We start from the raw sequence: 22,093 nt of genomic DNA, 5'->3' as shown, positions 1-22,093 counted from the left end.
CAGATGCTGCCAGACCTGCTGAGCTTTTCCAGCAACTTTGTTTTTGTTCCTGATTTCTATGTGTCCTTGAAATTCTGTACGTGTGTATTTACAGATGTGTGGATGTGTTTGTGCAATGTGTTTATGTGTTGCCTGATCTTTCTGTATCGCTCATAAGAAGTTACAGTGTGACTCCAACCAGCCTGCGCTGCTCCTGACATGCCCAGTCCTGTTTGAACCGGATTGGAGAGCGACATGGAAGGGGAGCCATAGTAACGTCTGCTTCCGATTGTTGTACCATGTGTAACATGACAGTTTAACACACAGACAGTCCAAAGATCATGAAGCAGGGATTCTTTATTCCATGAGCATGACAAACAGTAAGGAAAATTAGGGATAAACAAGGAAATATTTATACTATGTTCAAGGGGTGACCATGTAGGTAACACAGGGCTGAGGAATCTCTCTGTCTGACCCCACTTCCCTCCCATTAGCCCGCTCTCCAGCAAAGATACACACTTTTCTTCAGGAAGAGTCCCTCCCTGTGTTGCTACCTACTGGACAACAGCCCAGCGCCTTTGCTCAGTGCCCTCTGTCACTATCGCCACCTACTGCTAGAGGTCCAGTTAGACGAAGAAGTTGATGCATGGGAGGCAAGGATCCAAATCAGACTGACCCACTTCCAAACAGCATGAATTCAGCAGCTTTTTACTGAAGGCATATATTGGTGCATATGAAAACTCACAAGGCTCTTGCTTGGTTACCCCTTAGAGGGCTGTAGCTTATCGTGGGACCAAGTAACTGCAAACACATGATATTAAACATCAGACATCTCTGTATCAAGAGGCTCCCAAATGGAAGATCAACTCTAAGACTGAATAAATCATGATGGTTTAATGCAACATTTTGGTTAACATCATATAAACATCAGAGCTATCTCACCATGAGAAGGTGGGCTTCCTGCAATGTTTCCCTATACTGCTGCTAGCTGTATCTGCAATATTAGCAGATCTGGTGGGAGCAGGCTGCTACTCTCCTCTGCATCTCCATCTCCCACTCCCCATCCCCAACAGTGCCTCAGCATCTCAAAGTTCATGCTCTGGCAGCTCCAGGCCTGGGTCGGCTCATCTCAATAAGGCTGGCCTGCACCACTGCAGGAGAGTCCCTTTGGACCGCTGCCATTGGAGGAGTTAGCTAATTGGGCACAGAGGTCAGGGAGCTCCTGACTGCAGACTGTCACAAGAGAAGAGCCCTCAAATGTGACAAGCTGCATTTGTCCTCACCTTCCTGTGCCACTTGGCACTGCCCTATTGATTGAAGAGGGTCCAGTTTGGTTCAAGGAGGGGATGCATTCAGCTCAGGTGAGAGGGTGCTTGTGGGATGGAGGTTCTATGTGGGAGCTGTGGTGGGATTGCTAACATTGTCAATCATTGAGTTATGCCAATCAGTAAATAGACAATTATGTCAGTATCCACGTAAGTCGCGAGTATCTAGACCGGGTTTTCACCACTGTGTGAGATGTTTGCAGGATCACAGAATTGTTACGAGGCCGTTCTGCCCATCTCAATATCCTCCAGTGGTCCCCAGCATTACAGATACTAGTCTTCAGCCAGTTCGATTCACTCCACGTGATATCAAGAAACAGTTGGAGATTCTGGATACTGTAAAGGCCCTGGGCCCTGGGCCCTGACAACATTCCAGCAATAGTACTGAAGACTTGTGCTTCAGAACTTATCGCTCCCCTAGCCAAGCTGTTCCAGCACAGTTACAACACTGGTATCTACCCGATAATGCGGAAAATTGCCCAAGTATGTCCTGTACACAAAAAACAGGACAAATCCAACCTGGCCAGTTATTGCCCCATCAGTCTACTCTCGATCATCTGTAAGGTAGTGGAAGGTATCATCAACTGCGCTATCAAGCAGTACCTACTCAGCAATAACCTGCTCAGTGACGCCCAGTTTGGGTTCTGCCAGGACCACTCAGCTCCTGATCTCATTACAGCCTTGGATCAAATTTGGACAAAAGAGCTGAATTCCAGAGTGAGAGTTGGAGTGACAGCCCTTGGCATTAAGGCTACATTTGACCGAGTGTGGCATTAAGGAGCCCAAGTAAAACTGGAGTCAATGGGTATCAGGGGGCAAACTCTTCAGTGGTTCGAGTCATACCTGACACATAGGAAGATTGTTGTGGTTGTGGGAGGTCGATCATCTCAGTTCCAGGACATCTCTGCAGGAGTTCCTCAGGGTAGTGTCCAAGGCCCAACCATCTTCAGCTGCTTCATCAATGACCTTCCCTCCAGTTTAAGGTCAGAAGCGGGGATGTTCGCCGATGATTGCACAATGTTCAGTACCATTCGTGACTCCTCAGATACTGAAGCATTCCATGTTCACATGCAACAAGATCTGGACATATCCAGGCTTGGGCTGACAAGTGGCAAGTAATATTTGTGCGACACAAATGCCAGGCTATGACCATCACTAATAAGAGACAATCTAACCACCGTCCCTTGGCATTCAATGGTGTTACCATCACTGAATCCCCCACTATCAGCATACTGGGAGTTACCACTGACCTGAAACTCAACTGGATTCACCACATTAACACAGTGGCTACAAGAGCAGGCCAGAACCTAGGAATACTGATGAGTAACTCACTTCCTGACCTCTCAAAGCCTGTCCACCATCTATAAGGCACAAGTAAGGAGTGTGATGGAATACTCCCCACTTGCATGGATGGGTGCAGCTCCAACAACACTCAAGAAGCTTGACACCATCCAGGACAAAGCAGCCCGCTTGATTGGCACCAAATCCACAAGCATCCACTTCCTCCACCACTGACAAGCAGCAGTGCGTACTATCTACAAGATGCACTGCAGAAATTCACCAAAGATCCTCAGACAGCACCTTCCAAACCGACGACCATTTCCATCTAGAAGGACAAGGGCAGTAGTTACATGGAGACACCACCACCTCCAAGTTCCCCTCCAAGTCACACCATCCTGACTTGGAAATGTATCGCCATTCCTTCACTGTCACTGGGTCAAAATCCTGGAATTCCCTCCCTCATGGCATTGTGGGTCAACCCACAGCAGGAAGACTGCAGCAGTTCAAGAAGGCAGCTCACCACCACCTTCTCAAGGGCAACTAGGGATGGGCAAGAAATGCTGGCCAGCCAGCGATGCCCACATCCCACTAATGAATTTTAAAGCAAAATCGTGTCTGCACTGTCTCCATCACCCCGCACGTTGTTTCTATTTTGTTAATCGCCCGCTAGATGGAACCCGGCTCTGACCACAGTTTCGGGCAGTGCACTCCATTCCCTAACCCACTCGCAGCGTGGGCAATTATTTTCTTCCCCTCACATTAGTGCATACACCATCCCGTGTGAAGCTTACATTTGCACGGGGAATGGCAGCGTGTGTGAATGCATTGAGGAACCGCTGAGGGTTCTGGTGCACTGCAACAGCGTGGCTCCAATGCATGACCACACCTGATGCTGAGAAAACCAGGCTTTCTTTTGGTGTGTGCGTCTGTGTGTGTATACGAATAAATTTAATGTTCCATTTCAAAGCCCATTTTGCAAAATTTGAAACAAATGACCTCGCCAACGGAAACATCTTGTAAACCTGCTCTCAGCTCTCTTTAGTGATCCTTTCCAATTTGGTAACTTCTCAAAAGCAAATGAACTCAGGGCAGTCATCACATGGGCCATAAGACAAGGGACAGATTTGAAGGGATTTATTTTTGAAACTAAAAGGGACTTTAAAGAAGTTGTTTATTTTCCTATATCTAGAAAAAAAAGATCATTATCTCGAGAACCCTGCACAATAGACAGCTATCATTTTCCAAGTCATTAATAAATCCTGTTATGAAACAGCAGAAAATTGCATTTTGCTGAGATCTGCATCTGAAGCTGTATCCACAACAGAGACCCTGTCTCTTCTGTTGCCAAGCAACCTGCAGGCTTGAGTTTTTACACGGGGGTTTTGGCTGGGGGTTTCTGAGCATTTCTCCTTGCTGGCCAGCGTGCTTATAGCATGTTGTAAGATGGTGTCAGATCTCCAGCTTATCGATTACCATTTGATTCCGGAATCTAAGATTTGACCGTGAGTTTACAGGCCATTCTGTACCAGGTCTGTGCCAGTCTCTCTGCTCCATCCTAGCCTCCTCCCACCTCACCTTATCTGGATCTAGCAGCTTATCCTTGTATTCCCTTCTTTCCCATGTACTCACCTTTATAAAGCATCAAGCTGACTGAAACAAGAAATACATAAAGACTCTTAGCACTTCAAGCCTCTGCTGAAAGGTTAGCAAACCAAAACATTGAAACCCTATTCCTCTCTCGATAAACTATGCAAAGCCCACTGAAGATTTCCAGCAATCCCCGTTTCCTATTTCAGAAACCCAGCTCCTGCAGTCTGTGCCTCCTCACTTCAAACACTCCCTGTGGTCGAAAGTTCTCTATTCTCACCACTCCCTGGGTAAAAGATGTCTCTTGGGAGGTTGGGGGGTGGTCGGAGGGGATTTATTCATTAGTTTTGTCTTCTATTGACGAGCTTTCTGAAGCTTGCACTTAGACTTGATGGAGTTTTTGTTTTAGCAAGTGAAAGTTGGAGAAACAATCCAATTCAAATGGCCACAGGAGTAAACCTCAAACCGTAATCGCTTTAATAGCTGCAACTCGATGTGGTCAGAGCAAGTGATAAATATAGATAACATAGTGTGGAGCTGGAGGAACACAGCAGGCCAGGCAGCATTAGAGGAGCAGGAAAGTTGACTTTTCGGGTCAGGACCCTTCTTCAGAAAAAGGGTCTTTCTGAAGAAGGATCCCAACCCAAAGCATCAACTTTCCTGCTTCTCTGATGTTCCGTCAAATTCATTCCCTCTGAGTGTATCTTCGACTTGGCCCCAGCGTGTGACAAACCAGGCAGACAGACGGGTTTGGTGATTCGGCAGCAGCTCCCATTTCTTGTCAAGCTCAGTCCAAAGGCCCCAACACAACGTAACTTATCAAAAGGCTTGCTGCTGACAAAAAGATGCTGCAAATACCAACTGAAATATCTCGGGAGGTAGCGGGATGGAAGCATTCAAAATTTGTCCATTCTACAGTGTGCCTGGAAGCTGCTGGGATTGACCCCCTGCAGCTAACGTCCTGGAAACTGGAACGGTTTTACACACTATCTGATGAAAAGCGGGCTCTGCTGTTATCTGTAGTCAATAAACGGCCAGTTCCTTTATTCAGGAACAGCAGCAGACCCCATGGTGGCCTTTCTTAGCTGGGCTGAATGCATCATAGTGCCCAATGCATCATAGTGCCCAATGCATCATAGTGCCACATGTCACTGCCTCACAGGCCCATTCCCAGAGATTTCCATTGTTCAGTATTTTCAGTGTGTCATAACACTTGCAGAAGATTGTTCTTTGAAAAATTGCTGGGAAAACCGTATGTAAGCAATAGCGAGGAGAATGTGGAACTCAAGAGAAAACGATCATCGATGCATTTAAGGGCCATCTGGCTAAGTACATAGAGGTATCTGGGTGAGGCAGACTGGAATAGCACAGGGGTGGGGTGTATTGATAGGGTGACAAGATATAACTGGAGTGGGAAAGGATTATATATCTCAGGTATACTGACATAAATTAGATGGGTAGAATGGCCTGTTTCTGCAAAATAGATACAGTGTAAAATAAACATACATTCGCAACGTTTATACAACAGAATTTTGTGCTCTCAATTCCAGCTTTTCAAGACTAGTGTCAGTGTTGGTGTTGGTTGGGAGAGATCATGTGTGCCGTAACGTACAGTACATTTAAGGGTTTCCCTATATAATCTATGCATTCTGTACTAACTCATTCACCATTTTGGGGGTATTTTGCTGATGTGAAGGATATGTTGTAAACTGCAAGTTCTTCGGTTTGTTTCAAATGTCTGGCATTTAACACTTTCCAGCAAGTGTGGATGGAACAGCACAGAAGTAAGAACCAGTGAAAGGTAATTCGCTTTTCAGTGTTCTGTATCATTGAAGGCACCTAGAAAGCTTTGCAGCAATGTAGGAGGTCATTCACCCCATCATGTCAATGCCATCTTCTGGCTCTCAATTCGATCCAATCTTAAAAATGATTCACTTGGATCTAAGTTTTATATTTTGTGTTCACAAGAAAGCGATGCTTGTTGCACCCAACTTCCTGTGAAATGTTCTCGCTGTGGGAAGCCCTATATCGACAACACTACATTGTAAATGCTACTCCAAGGAAAGCAGTTCCAACAATAAATTAGAGCCAGGGTCAGGTTTAAGAATTTAAACGTTGGCTCGTTAGGAAGTGAACTATCAATGCAAAATAAATGGGAGACTCTTCAGTTGAGAATCTTGAAAGACGAGGAACAATGTTACAAGGGGTGTGGGAGCAGAGAAACCCAGTGCTACATTCTCTTTAATTCTGTTTTCTTCTGCGGGTATTCCAAGATCCGTACACCACAGTGAAGTCAATGTTAGGACCAGTGTCAGCATGGCAATCGAGCATAGACTCTCAGGGTGTGTGCAACTTTGAGGAAATGTTGCTTTTCTTCACAGATCACTGAAGGTGGCAGGACAGGTAGAGAGAGAGTATTCATACAGTAAATAAATAGAGTTCTGAGGAAGGGTCACCGGACCCGAAACGTTAACTCTGTTTTCTCCTCCACAGATGCTGCCAGACCTGCTGAGCTTTCCAGCAACTCTGTTTTTGTTCCTGATTTACAGCATTCGCAGTTCTTTTGGTTTTTATACAGTAGATAAACCTTATCTCCTCAGCTTTATCAACTGGGGCATAGAGTAACAGATCAAGGGGGCTATGCTGGACTTGTATAAGATACTTGGTAAACCTCAGGTGGAGTCCATAGTTCTGGGCACCACATGATAGGAAGGATATAAACACATTGGAGTGAATGCAGAAGTGGTTTACAAGTATGTTTCCAGGGAAGAGGAATTTCAGTGATAACGATAGATTGAAGAAGACTGCTCTCTTCGGATACAAGAAGCTCAAGAGGAGATCTGGTAAAGGTTTTCAAAGTCAAGATCAGGCTAGATAGAATACTTAGAGAGAAATTGTTTCCGTCGGTGGAAGGAAAAGGAACAAGAGGTCATATATTTAAAATAATTTGTTGAAGAAGCAAGGGTGACATGAGAAAAACATTTCCACTCAGCAGGTAGTTAGGGTGTGGAATGCACTGCCTGAAATGGTGGTGAAGGTATGTTCAGCTGAGGCATTGGATGAACATTTGGATAGAAATACTGTGATAGGGTAAGTAGGAAAGGCAGGAGATTGGCATGAGGAACTGGAGAGCTGTTGCAGGCGCGATGGACCATAAGACGTCGGTGATTCTATGAACTCTGAATAAGCATTCAAATTCTGAAGATTTAAGTGGATCCATCCCTTTGATTTGGACAGATGTGAAAGGAGAAATTTTATTCTTGGAAATAATTAAGTTACTTAATTAAGGCCCGGTTCAAGCCTTGCTGTATATCACTCCCTTGCTTGTCATGTTAATTGCTTCCGGCTTGTTAAAAATGAGGAGTAATGTGCAAACACACTCTCGTGTGATGGTTCACACAGAAGTAAAGCTGTCTCCATCTGTGCTTGAACATAACTGCAGGAAGTCACTGTGTAACTACCAAAACTGTGTGAACAGCAGCTGTTCACTGATAAGCACTCTCAATATTATTAAAGTACTTACATTGGTCTTTGTCCTGCTGAAGCTGGGAGTAAGGTTTTATGCAATCGACAATCTGAAGAAAAGTTTAGTTTTTCTCAATATGACAGGTGGTTTCTGAATTAAATTTGACCATAAAACCTGCCATGGACCACAAGAGTGGACAGCTTGTTAAAAAGCATGTTCTAATCGGTACATAGTTTTTTTTTTAACGAGTGGCAACCTATTACAGTTTATGAAAATAGCAATAAATGGATCTATTGAAAGAAATAAGTATTTTTTAAGCAGTGTCTGGTCCACTACCTGCGAGTGACCTGATTTTAAATAAGAGTTTAAAAAATTATCCCAAAACCATTTCCCAGGTTCGTTGGTATATGTAGTCAGTTTCCAGTAAATTAACTCTGTTTTAATATTTAAAGGCTGCGTAACAGTGTTGCAATGTCTCATACAAAAGGGCTTTATTTTAGAGCTTTCCTCGAAGATTCATGATTAGATCCAGTTAACAGAACATGTCCTGGTGATTAATTCAATCTGATAGAGTGATCAATTTCTTTGTGTGTGGCAAGCACTGAGACTTTTTAAGCAAAAGCAAAAGATTGCAGAGAGTTAATTTGCAATGGACCACATTTGCACTTGAAACTCTTGCGATCTTTTGCACTGGATAGGTTGAGGTTGGGTGAATTGCATGGGAACAATGCCTTTTCTGGAAAATCCAAAGCACCATCTGGTCATCATTGCGTTACTGCTTGCGGAACATTGCTGTGTATACATTAACCACTACCTTTCCCTTATTAGGGGAGTCCACTGGGAAAGTCTGAAACCAAATTTGTAAGCATACAAAGGACACTAATAAATTCAGGATAAACATCTTTACTCAAAGAGTGATGAATGTCATTATACCACATGGAACAGTTTGAGGCAAATTGCACAGATGGATTGAAGGAATGTTCAGTGAGTGCAGGAGAAAAACAGGAATGGCAAGTTATATAAGATCAGATGAAGTGAAGCATAAACAACAGCATTGATCAGTTGGGCCAAATGATCTGTTTCTACTATTATAAAACAAACATAACTAGGACCGCTTCTATACGGTACACTCACATATCTAGTGACATGAAAATGAAAACCCAACACCACAAACCAGTATATAATTAAAATGTCCATCCTTGTTCTTTTCCCCATGTGATGTAGAGGTCACCGCAATTGCTGATTGTTCAGGCCTCATACTAACTATCATCCTTTCTTTGGGGTGAATTTACCACAAGATATCCTTCACCCTCCTGTGTATCTCAGCTGGGGCCTGGCTCCGACACATTGGCTCACCTTTTCATTGGTCAACAAATCTCCTGGAGCAAGATGTTCCACAGGGATTGGTACTGGGTTCACTTTTGTTTGTCGTTTATTATAAATGATTATGTGAGAGTATAGAAGGCATGTTAGTAAGTTTGTGGATGACACCAAATTTGGTAGTATAGACTAAATAAAAACCAAAAGAACTGCGGATGCTGTAAATCAAGGACAAAAAACAGAAGTTGCTGGAAAAGCTCAGCAGGTCTGTCAGCATCTGTGAAGAGGAATCAGAGTTAGCGTTGTGTGACCCTCCCTCAGAACACAGTTGATTGTATAGTGGACAGTGAAGAAGGTCATCTAAGAAGATTACAAAGACATTTTGACCAGTTGGGTCAATGAAACAGTGTAAGATGACGGACAATGACACATCCCTCCCTGACGCACTCAATGCTTTTTATGCTCAGTTTGAGCAGAATGCCAGCGACATGGTGTAACCTGCCCCGACAGCCCCGGATGCACCTGTTCTCTCCGTCACTGCTGCAGATGTCAAATTGGTCTTCCTGGGAGTCAATCTGAGGGAAGTGATGGGCCTGGATGTGTCCCGGCCAAGCACTCAGATCCTGTGTGGATCCACTGGCGGAGGTATTCACTGACATCTTCAACCTCTCCGTCCCACAAGCCGAAGTCCCCACCTGCTTCATGAAGACCACCATCATCCCCGTACATAAGAAAACACATACAATGTGCCTTAATAAGTACCGCCCAATAGACCTGACCTCAATAATCATGAAGTGCTTTGAGAGGCTGGTCATGGCCCACATCAACTCCAGTCTCCCCACCTGCCTCAATCCCCTACAGTTTGCCTACCGACATAACAGATCCACAGCGGATGCCATATCCCTAGCCCTGCGCTCATCCCTGGAACATCTGGACAACAAGGACAGTACGTCAGACTCCTGCTCATTGACTACAGCTTCACCTTCAACACCATTATCCCCTCCAGACTGATCTCAGAACTCTGAGACCTTGGTCTCAGCTCTGTCCTCTACAGGATCGTCAGCTTTCTGACCAATAGACCACAATCAGTGAGGATAGGTAACTGCACCATAACACTCAGCACTGGAACCCGCCAAGGATACGTCCTCAGCTCCCTACTTTACTCCCTATATACCTATGACTGTGTTGCCAAATTCCAAATGAACACCATTTACAAGTTCGCTGACAATACCACTGCAGTGAGATGGATATCTAACAACAATGAGTCAAAATACAGAAGGGAGATAGAGGGCTTGGTGACATGGTGCAATGAAAATAATCTGTCTCTTAACGTCAGAAAAACTAAAGAATTGATCATTGACTTCGGAAAGAAAGGAGGAGAACACACCCGCCCAACTACATGAACGGAACTGAGGTTGAGAGGGTGAAGAGCGTTAAGTTCCTCAGAGTGACAATAACTGACGAGCTATCCTGGACTTCCCACGTAAATGCAACAGCCAAGAAGACACAGCAATGCCTCTTCTTCCTCAGGCAGCTCAAGAAATTTGGCATGTCCATAAGGTGCCTCACCAATTTCTATAGATGTACCATTGAAAGCACACTGTCCGGGTGCGTGATGGCCTGGTATGGCAACTTCTCTGCCCAGGACCATGAGAAACTACAGAAGGTGGTGTGCACAGCCCAGACCATCACGGAAGCCAACCTTCCATCCGTGGGCTCTATTTCCATGGCTCACTATCACAGAAAGGCTACCAACATCATCAAAGGTCCGTCTCACCCTGGTAATGACCCCCCACAACCTCTTCCGTCAGGCAGAAGATACAAAAGCCTGAACACACGCACCGGCAGGTTCAGGAACAGCTTCTTTCTGGCCATTATCAGACTGTTGAATGGACTATAGTCTCAAATAATGTAACCTGCAATGTAACCTGTAGGCCTCCAAGTCTTTTTGAACTGTACATCCTTTGCTTGCTGTGATTGCCTGTACCACTTGTGACCAAGCTTTTCACTGTATTTCGGTACAAATGACGACAATTCAATCAACAAAGCAATCAACAATGGGCTGAGAAGTGGCAGATGAAGTTTAATTTGAATAAATGTGAGGTATTGCACTTTGGTAAAACAAACAAGGGCAGGACTTATACAATTAAAAGTAGGGCCTTGGGTAGTGTTCTAGAACAGAGACTTAGGGGTTCAGGTACATAATTCTTTGAGGTTTGTGGCACATGTAGACAGGGTGGTTAAGAAGGCATTTAGCACACTTGCCTTCTTTGCTTAGGCCATTGAGTAAAGAAGACAAAATAACTGCAGATCTGGGATCCAAGGCAGACTAGAAGAACACAGCAGGTCAGGCAGCGTCTGGAGGAAAGGAACAGTCAATGTTTTGGATATGACTCTTCTTCAGTCCTGAATTGAATAAAGGAGTTGGGACATTATGTTGAGGTTATACAGGACATTAGTGAGGCCTATTCTAGAGTACTGTGTGCAGTTCTGCCCGCCCTGTTATAGGAAGGATATTATTAAGCTGGAGAAGATTCAGAAAAGATTGACCAGGATGTTGTCAAGAATCGAGGGTTTGAGTTTTGAAGAGAGGCTGGATAGACTGGGACTTTTTTCACTGGGTGGCCTAATAGAGGTTTAGAAAATCATAAGGTGATTGGCAGGTGTCAGTTCCCTAGGGTGGAGGATTTCAAGACTAGGGGGCATAATTTTAAGGAGAAAGATTTAAAAAAGACATGAAGGGCAAATTTTTTTGCACAGAGTGTGGTTCATTTGTGGAATGAACTTCTAGAGGAAGTGGTGGAGGCAGATTCAGTTACAACATTTAGAAGGCATTTGGATAAGTACGTATATAAGAAATGTTCGGAGGGATAGGGGCCAAGTGCAGGCAGGTGGGACGAGTTTAGTTTGAGATTATGGTCAGCATGTACTGGTTGGACCAAAGGGTCTGCTTCTGCACTGTATGACTCTATGTGACACCAGGTACTTCTGGCTCAGAGACAGAAAAGCAAGCCACTCCAGTTCCAATTTTAACAAACTTGTCTTTCATTCCAAATGACCTGCTATCTCAGTCATTCTGTAAGATGGCACTACCAGTGAGTAAGACGCCTCCAATTTTTAGTGATAGAAAATAGGCCTGTGATACCTTGCCACATATTTGCTACTTACTGAAGACACTGGATTATGGAATCAGTCCTCAATGTGCATTAAGAGGGAGTGAGGTTTATAAATAGGGCACCTATAGGGATAGCCTGGGCAGCGTTTTCCTTCTCGAATGATTTTACAAAGAAAATTCTAACCTGGATGACCCAGTTGTTTAACATATTGCCCACCGACTAGAGTAGGCCCAGCTCAGCGCTGAGGATGTTGGTCATGAAGTGACAGGAAGTGGGAGCACAGTCACGAAAATCCCTGTTACTATTTGAAGAAAGGCCAGGAGCTAAAACCTTCCATCCATTGACAGCACCAAGTTACAGATACTTTGATCCTTTATCCCACTGCTGTTTGTGGGAGTGTGCTGTGTACGACCACAGTGACTAAGGGTGGAATTGTACACAAGCGTCCCTCCACACCCCCCTGGAGTGGGCTAGCAGGCAGTCGAGGGGAAGATAATAACACTCCCTGTCTAGCTGCCTTCCACTGGTATTTTACAAGAGACAAGGGAAACCTCAGTCAAGTCCCCATGCCTATCCCCCACTCCCTCACCACTCCTTTGGGACAACTGAGGCCCCATGAGGTCAATCAAAGGCCCTGGAGAACACCTTCCCTCCAGGTGGGGGTATTTGCTTTGAATCCTACCCGATTTCCTTGTGGGCTGAGGAGAGGTCACCTTTGTTTGTGCAAACCATCAGAGATTCCCCCAGCCCCCTATATTTCCACCCCTGCAATCCACCCCACAACACAACCCTGGCCTGTCGGACTGAGCAGGGCACCGGCCCCACTGCCAACATGGCTCCTGGCATTGGTGATGGCCTACAGTCCCAGCAATGGGCACCAGGCACTCATGGGAGGAGAGAGCTGTGGCCATGCCCGATTGACAGGTCAGAGGTGAGGTTAGAGTCCCACTCTAATCCAATCCATGGTCCAACATCCATGAAACCTCGTTTGGAAGTGACATGACTAAGCAGGGGTGGGCCTCCCTCCCAACTTTCCAACCGGGATGAGGGTCTCATAACATTTGGAAAACACTGACTCCTACATTTCATCTGCTACTTAGTGCTTTGGGACATCCTGAGGTTCTGAACAGAAACAGCATCCTTTATGGAGATAATCAATAGTGTTTGTACAGAGGTCCCCAAGTCCCAGTTTAATAACATTGCAGCAGTCTCTGCAGAAAAGTTACCAAATGCTAATGGTTCTTTTTTCTCTGACAAGCATGAACTTCAAAGCCAGATTACAGTTTCTGCCCCTTCTCTCTACACTCAAATGTAAGGAAACCTCCTTGTCAGAATACCGCCTGATAGACCAGCTGGCTATGTCGAAAGGAAAAAACAGGGAAACATGGAGAACAAACAGCAACGTTTCTGCAGACTGTGAGCTGATTTAATATGATTCATGGAAATATCTTGCCAACCCAGCCTGCAGCACAACACAGGAAATATGAATAGCTGCTCAAGTGTGTCCTACCCACAATAAAACAAAGCAAATCTACTCAGGCAAACTACTGCCCTATCCCTCTTTTCTCCCCAGTCTTCAGTAAAGTTATAGATGTGGTTCTTGCTCCTGTCATTGACTGATACCTTCTCACCAATAGCCTGTTTACTGAAGCTCCATTTGAGTAGAGTCACTCCAAAGTTTATCATGCACAGGTGCTGAGCTAAACATTTAGCAAAGCTAAACATTTAACGGGTTTCGGGCACAGTCACAATTGATATAAAGGAATAATTTGCCAGTCCTAATACTCATCTATTTTCAGCCATAGTCCTTGATGGGTTTTACGCTACACTGTGTTCATTGCAATTCCCCTGCATATCTGCCACTGCCCCCTCCATCCAGCAATTCTTCTCTATCCACCCAGTCCCTTCTCCAAGGAAGGGTCACTGAAACGTTAACTCTGATTTTTTCTTCACAGATGCTGCCAGACCTGCTGAGCTTTTCCAGCAACTTCTGTTTTTGTCCCTTCTCTGGCCTGTCTGTCCCTGATGTTTCACCTTCTACCATTGCCAACACCGCACTCTCACCCCACCTTTCCCAGTGGTCAACTTCCACTCCTTTGCTTTAGCTAACAGCCCTCGAGATGCTGGGACTTTTCATTTTTCACCAGCTTCTTCACTGTTCTAGCTGATTCTAGGGACCCTTGGCCAGAACTACATTTTAAAGTGCTGCAGCTCAGTTCTCATCAGCCTCATTGTGACTGTAGCTCACACGCTCATACAGCACAGCGACTCCACTCCAGGGATTTTACACATTGCTTTTTTCATGTTGTTATGGAGATGCCTAATATGTCATTATCATTGGAGAATGTGGATATAATGTGAAGGAAACATGGGTTTTAGTTTTAATGCTGTGAAAATTTGATCTTCTTTAAGGCCATACAGTCATTTTAAACATTGAGTACAAACTGCATTTACAAAGCGTAATGTGATTGCAATTACATGACCAGCAAAAACCAAGATAAGAAAGCTAATTGCATAGGCGTTTATGGCTTGAGCTTTTTTGAGCTCCAGAGACTGAAAGGGATGGGTTGGTATTGTGGTGTGGTGAGACGGTTCTCGAATTAAGGAATTTTGTACCTTGAACCAGTATCATGTAGACAAGAAACAATCGTCTGCCTTTACTTTAGCTTTGAATTTTTAAGATTTATTCAAGGGTGTCACTGGCTAGGCCAGCATTTATTACCCATCCCTAATTGCTGTAAAGGCAGCTAAAAGTCAATCACATTGCTCTGGGTCTAGAGTCACATAGCGTTCAGGCCATGTAAGGATGGCAGATATTCTTCCGTAAAGGATGTTAGTGGACCAATGGGTTTTTATAACAATCATCAATGGTTACATGGTCACCATTAGGCCAGTTTTTTATTAATCCAGATGTTTATTGAATTCGAATTTTACCATCTGGCATATGAACACACGTAAACATGAATCAGGAGCAGGAGTAGACCATTCAGAGATAGTAAGAACTGCAGATGCTGGAGTCAGAGATAACACAGTGTGGAGCTGGAGGAACACAGCAGGCCAGGCAGCACCAGAGGAGCAGGAAAGTTGACATTTTGGGTCAGGACTCTGATGCTGCCTGGCCTGCTGTGTTGCTCCAGCTCCACACTGTGTTATCTCAGGAGTAGACCATTTAGCCCCTCAAGCCTGTTATAACATTCAATAGGAATATAGCTGATCTGATTGTAATCTCAAATCCACATTCTTATCTAGTCCTCATAACCTTTCACTTTTGCTTAACAAGAATTCTCTTGACTTGGCTTAAAAATATTCAAAACTCCACTGCCTTTTCAGAAGAAGAGTTCCAAAGGTTCAAGAGCATCTAAGAGAAAAACAATTCCCAATCTGTTTCAGATTTTTATACTATGACCCCACTTCTAGTTTCTCCCACAAGAATCATAGAATTCCTGTGGTGTGGAAGCAGGCCATTTGGCCCATTAAATCCCAACCAACCCTCTGAAGTAGAGTGACCCATCCTATCCCTGTAAGCCTGCATTTGCCATGGCCGATCCACCTAACCTACATATCTTTGGACTGTGGGAGGAAACCAGAGCAAACCCCCACAGACTTGGGGAAGAACATGCAAACTCCATACAGACAGTCACCCGAGACTGGAATCGACCCTGGGTTCCAGCCCCTGTGAGGCAGTAGTGCTAACCACTCAGGGAAGAGGAAACATCCTTTCCATATCTACCATGTCAAGACCCCTCACAAACTTATACATTTCAATCAAGTCACCTCTTATTGTTCCAATTGCTGCAAGGCTAGTCTGACCTCATAAGACATCTCACCCATTTCAATTATTAGTCTAGTGAGCCTTCTCTGTGCTGCCTGCAATGCATTTACATTTTTCTTTAAAAATGGAAACCAATTTGGTGTACAGTTCTTCACATGCTTCTCAATAAAGTCTTGTATAACAAAACCATAACATTCCTACATTTGTATTCAATTCTCCTCATGATAAATGATAACACTCTATTAGCTTTCCTGATTCCTTGCTGTACCTGTGTACTAAACTCTGTGATCCATGTACGCGGACTCCCAGATCCCTCTGCATCTCAGAGCCCTGCAATTTCTCACCATTTAGATAACATGTTTCTTTTCTAGTCTCCCTCCCAAAATGTATAATTTCACATTTTCCCACATTATAATTCAACTGGGATATATTTGTCCACTCACTTAAACTAACTGTATCTTTTTGTATTGACACAAAACAAACAACTGCAGATGATGAAGATCTGAAACAAAAACAGAAATTGCTGGAGAAACTCAGCAGGACTGGCAGCACCTATGGAGATAGAAACAGAGTTAACTTTTCAAGTCCAGGAACCTTTCTTCCTCTGAGTACCTTAACTTATCTACGAGAGCTTTTTTTTTAACAATGGCTTCTAACGTTTTCTCAATGGCTGATGTTGAACTAACTGGCCTGTAGTTTACTGATATCTGTATTGTTCACTTTTTGAAGAAAGCAGTTACACTATTAGACATTTGGAAAATTAAAAGCAGTGCATCAACTATCTCACTAGCCACTTCCTTCAAGGACCCTAGCACAAAAAAATTAGGAGCTGGACCTATGGCTTGAACAATTCCCTAAGTACACTTCTCTGGGGATTGTGAGTTTCTGGAGATACACCTTCCATTCCGTTTCCTGATATATAGATGCTTCTGGGATGTTGCTTGTGTTGTCTATAGTGAAGACTGATGCAAAATACATGTTCATTTACATTTCCTGATTCTCCAGTCTGACTTTCTATAGGATAAACAACTCACTTGGTCGGCTCTTTTCTTCTTCAAATATTTGTGGAAACTCTTTCTATTTTTACATCTCAAAGAGGGAGGCAATGGCCTAGTCGTATTGTTGCTGGACTGTTAGTTCAGAGACTCAAACGATGTTCTTGGGGCTCAGGTTTGAATCTCACCACAGCCGATGGTGGAATTTGAATTCAATAAATATATCTGGAATTAAGAGTGTAATGTGATCATGAATCCATTGTCAATTGTCAGAAAAACCCATCTGATTTACTCACGTCCTTTAGAGAAATAAACTGCCATCCTTACCTACATGTGACTCCAGGCCCAGAGCAATGTGTTGACTGCCCTCTGGGTAATAAGGGATGGGCAATAAATGCTGGCCTGGCCAATGACGGCCTCATCCTGTGAATGAATTAAAAAAGAACTGTCTCGCTTTCACACAGTCTAAGTTTTCAGTCATATACTGCTTTTTTTTAAAAACTCTCTCCAATCATTTGCCCTGCCACCTGCCTTTGCATGATCATATGATTTTTCTGTGAAGTTGGAGACTTTCCTTTAACACCTCCTGTTCATATAACCACAGATGGTGAGTCTGTCCCTCTGAACATTCCCCCTTGTCATATATCTCCTCAATATTCCTTAAGTAACTGCTATTATATCTCTGTTGACCTATCTTTTAACTTAACTTACTTTAGCAATGGTGGGATTTGAACCCAGGTGCACCAAATATTACCAACCCCAGGCTAATGGCAATACCACTAAACCACCACCACCCAATACAATAGCTGTCTTAATAAATTACAACTAATTTGGAGGAAAGCCTAAAAGGCAGGAATGAAATAATCACTATTCAATTTGTGCCAACAATGTTGGTTGAACTTTACATGTTAGCTAGAACATTAGGAAGAAGGAGGCAATGTGTGGTGTTATTGCGAGGCTGTTAATCTAGAAATCTAGGTAATATTCTGGGGACCTAGGTTCAAATCCTGCTATGGTGAGTGTGGAATTTGAATCCATTAAAAATCTGGAATTAAGAGTCAAATGATGACCATGAATCCATTGTTGTTAAAAACCCGTCTGGTTCACTAATGTCCTTCAGAGAAGGAAGCAGTCATCCTTACCTGGTCACACCTACATGTGACCCTAGGCCCACAACAATGTGGTTGACTATTAACTGCCCTCTGGGCAATAAATGCTGGCCTAGCCAGTGACACCCTCATCCCGTGAATGAATTTTAAAAAAAAGTTCTTTTTTTATTACAGCATTGTGCTGTGGTATATTTTGCATCCCCTTCTGTTGGTGTAGCCCTCCCTCACTACTGCTCTGCAACCATCCATACTTAGACTTGAGTCCAGCGAGCCAAGAGTGCTATCAATTGAGAGATGGCAAACACCACAATAATGTCAGTGGTTCAAAGAGAAGGCAACTAAAAATGGCCAACATCTTTTTTGTTATCCTTTTGTGGGGTGTAGATATCACTGGCAAGGCCAACATGTGTTGCCATTCCTTAATTGTGTTTAACAACAGTTAAAATTCAGCCACATGGTGTGGGTCTGGAGTCAGCTGGAGGCCAGGCTGGGTAAGGATGGCAGATTTCTTTCCCTCAAAGACATTTGTGAGCCAGTTGGGTTTTTAAGACAATCAATGATAGATACTTAAATGGTGTTTTTGCATTCTGGATTTTTATCAATTTGAATTTGAATTTTGCCAGCTCCCATTTGTTTGGAGCTTGATGTCATGCTCCCAAGGTATTAGCCTGGGCCTCTGGATTATAAACCCAGTGACAATAATATTATTTCAACAACTATGACTTTGCTTGCACCACACAAAAAGAAAACATTATGGAAAGTGGGATTTGCAATGCATTACTTTCTGTGAGGTTTGGTAGAAGGATTGATTCCAAATTAGACATGGATGACAATTCACTAGTGATAGATTGCAGACTTTTAATGAAATTATTACCACTTTAGACTCCCTTGTTTAGTCCATTATGTCATAACTTTCAAAGCTGTCAAATGAGATTGTAACTTTTCCAGATGCGAGTATCTCAAGCTCTCGGAAGGGAGATTGATAGGTTTTAATTGAGTAAGAGCATCAAAGAATATGCATGATAGGCAGGCAAAGGGAGTTAAGATACAGATCTACTATTATCTAAATGAAGAGTGCAGCAGACGTGGACAGATGACTTGTCTCTTGCTATTCCCGTGTTGCAGTCCAAACCTCACTGTTAAGCACAAGGATTTTACTGTGTACCTAGAAATTGATGGGTCGCCATTTCCACTGCACAAATTCTGTTTGGGATAAGTACATGATCTCAGCTAGACAGCCTGTCAAATAATTAAAATAAATGTTCAGTATTTCCTTTTTTTTAGAATGAAATATCAAGAAGGAAGATAAAGACAGTGGCAGTGGTTAGAACCTGAACAGTGCATTATTCTGACCTTCATTTTAACTTTGTCAACTAACAATCCCTTGGAAGATTACTTGGCCTGCTAAGTTCAGAATCCCATATCTGGCAGTGAGCTGTGCTGTCAGCATCAGCCCCAGGCATCGCCCCCTGTGGCACTGTCTGCTCAGGATCTCTCTCAGCTCACTTGATATTTTCAAAGAAGGAAGGTCTTCCTGCCCACTTGTCCTCTAGAATGCCAACATTCTCATCGTCCCAAGGCCTTACCAGGTTGTTTCTCGATGAAAGAGCCTATTGTGCTTGTCTGTTTACTGCCCTCTGAACTGGATGAGTAAATCACTCAGTTCAAAGGCAACTGGGGATCGGCAACAAAAGCTGGCTTTTCTCATGTCAGAAGTCACACAACACCAGTGACTTCATCTGACTAAAGGGGCAGTACTTCGAAAGCTTGTGATTTCAAATAAATCAGTTGGACTATCACCTGGTGTTGTGTGATTTCTGACTTTATCCACCTGAATCCAACACCATCTCTTCCACATTATGGCCTTGTCAAAGGCACACACAGCCCGTGAAGAGCAAGGAAAGAAACAAATTTGCCAGGTCTCCCGCACAACACAACCAACCTCAGGAACCATTGGTAGGGATTGCCAAGTGATGTAAATGCAATCAATAAATCTGAGCCCAATGAATACAAACGTCACAAGGCCTTGATTTGTGTGCATCTGAATTCTCAGCTCTCTCACTGTTTTCCCCATCGTCATCATTAGCGGCTGGCGGTGTGGTCGCTCAATGGTTAGCACTGCTGCCTCACCGCACCAGGGCTCAGTTCTACCCTTGTCAGTGTGGAGTGTGCACATTCTCCCTGTGCCTGTATGGGTTTCCTCCAGGTGCTCCAGTTTCCTTCCAAAGTCCAAAGCCGTGTGGGTTAACTGGTGTGTTCATACTAAATTGCCCAAAGTGTCCAAGGATGTACAGGCGAGGTGGGTTAGCCATGGGAAATGCAGAGTTACGGGGATAGGGTAGGAGAGTGGGTCTGGGTGGGATGCTTAATGGGCCAAATGGCCTGCATCCACACTGTAGGGATTCTATGATTGGCCAGGACCAGGAAAACACTCAGGCCTTCTTTACTTACTTGAGAAACTAGGTAAGATTAGGAGCACAGTTTAATATTTTGTCCAAAGACAAGATTTCAATTTCATCTTCTGTCTTTTTCTTAACCTGTGATATTTCTAGCCGTCTTCCCACTTCTCTTGTTTCTTTCCTTTCAATCATTCTTTTCTTTTGCACCTATTTGTGTTCTGCTTGACAGCTTGCCATTTTCTATCATGTTGTTGCTGCTCATATTTGAGTTTATACCAAGTTCCATTTGCCCAATCCCCAATCTCCTTACTGACCAACAGCAAGTCACAATCCAATACCTCAATATTAAAAATTCTCATCCTTACTCATGACCCCCTCCGTGGACTCATGCCCTCAATATCTCTTTGATTTCCTCAGGTTCTATAACCCCACAAGACACAGTCTAATCCTGGTGTGTGGAATGTGCCTAATTCCAATCTCTGAAACATCAGCAGCTGTCTGGGGCCTAAACTCTGAGACTCCATTCTTAAACCTCTCTGCCTCCAAACCTTACTTATCTTCCTCAAGGAGCCCTTAAAATCTGTCTCTTTGAGCAAGATTTTGGTCAACTATCCTTGGCTGGGTGTTAAAGTTGAATCATGCCTGTGAACAGCAGCCACTGTTTTACAACGTGAAAGAGACAATTGAAATGCATGTTATTGTTGTTGCCATTTCTCACACTTGGGAAAGATTCTTGACAAATAGGTTTTGTAAATCCTGCCCAGCTCACTGATACTTTGAAAGCTCCCTCTTTCTGTCCAATCTTATCAGATCCTTTTCGCACAATTGAATGAACAAGTTTGGCAGGGTTAGAGTGTCAGTGAGGAACCATGCAATTTAGCCATGAATGAGCGATCAAGAGATACCAATTAAGGAGAGCTAACTAAGGAATTCATTTCTAAGTGGATCAGAGACTTCAAATCTATCTCAATCTTACCCAGAATCATTGGAAAAGGAGCCCATTGAATCCCTTGGGAGTGTTTTACCATTCACTGATCATGGCTGAACAGCATCACAACTCCACATTGCTCCATCTCCCTCCATACCTTTATTACAGAAAACAATCGCTGTTTTGAAATAACACAGTGTGGAGCTGGATGAACACAGCAAGCCAGGCAGCGTTGGAGGATCTGAAATGTCAGCTTTCCTGCTCCTCTGATGCTGCTTGGCCTGCTGTGTTCCTCCAGCTCCACACCTTGTTATCTCAGATTCTCCAGCATCGGCAGTTCTTACTATCTCTCACCGTTTTAAAATTGTCAGTTAGCTGTTCACCTCATTCGCTTTTTTGGGAGGACCGTTTAAGATTTCCACCATCCTTTGCCAACATTGCCACTGATGCCATTATTCCTCATTCTCTGAGGACGCTGTGGCAATGGCACATCCAGTAGATGCCTGTAGTTCATGTTCACACCAATCACCACTGTGCCTGATGGTCAGGCGGTGGAAATGACCTGGCCGAACCTCCTTTGCTGGCACCAGGGCATAGGACATGGGATTTCAGGACAGGAGCATCAAGCTTGCTTCACTATTCAATCACATCACAGCTTATAGGTTGTGGTCTCTGTTCCACTTTCCTGTCTCCTCCACCAACCAATCTCCCAGTCATAACCTTTGACTTCCTTATCTGTTAAAAAAATCCATCTGAATTGATGTGACTCAGCCTTGAATCAAGTTCAGTGACTGAGATCGAATTGTCTAACCTGAG

The sequence above is a fragment of the Rhincodon typus genome, chromosome 5 (assembly GCF_021869965.1).
Source record: "Rhincodon typus isolate 14 chromosome 5, sRhiTyp1.1, whole genome shotgun sequence".
Taxonomy (NCBI): domain Eukaryota; kingdom Metazoa; phylum Chordata; class Chondrichthyes; order Orectolobiformes; family Rhincodontidae; genus Rhincodon; species Rhincodon typus.
Note: the sequence above shows the minus strand (reverse complement) of the source record.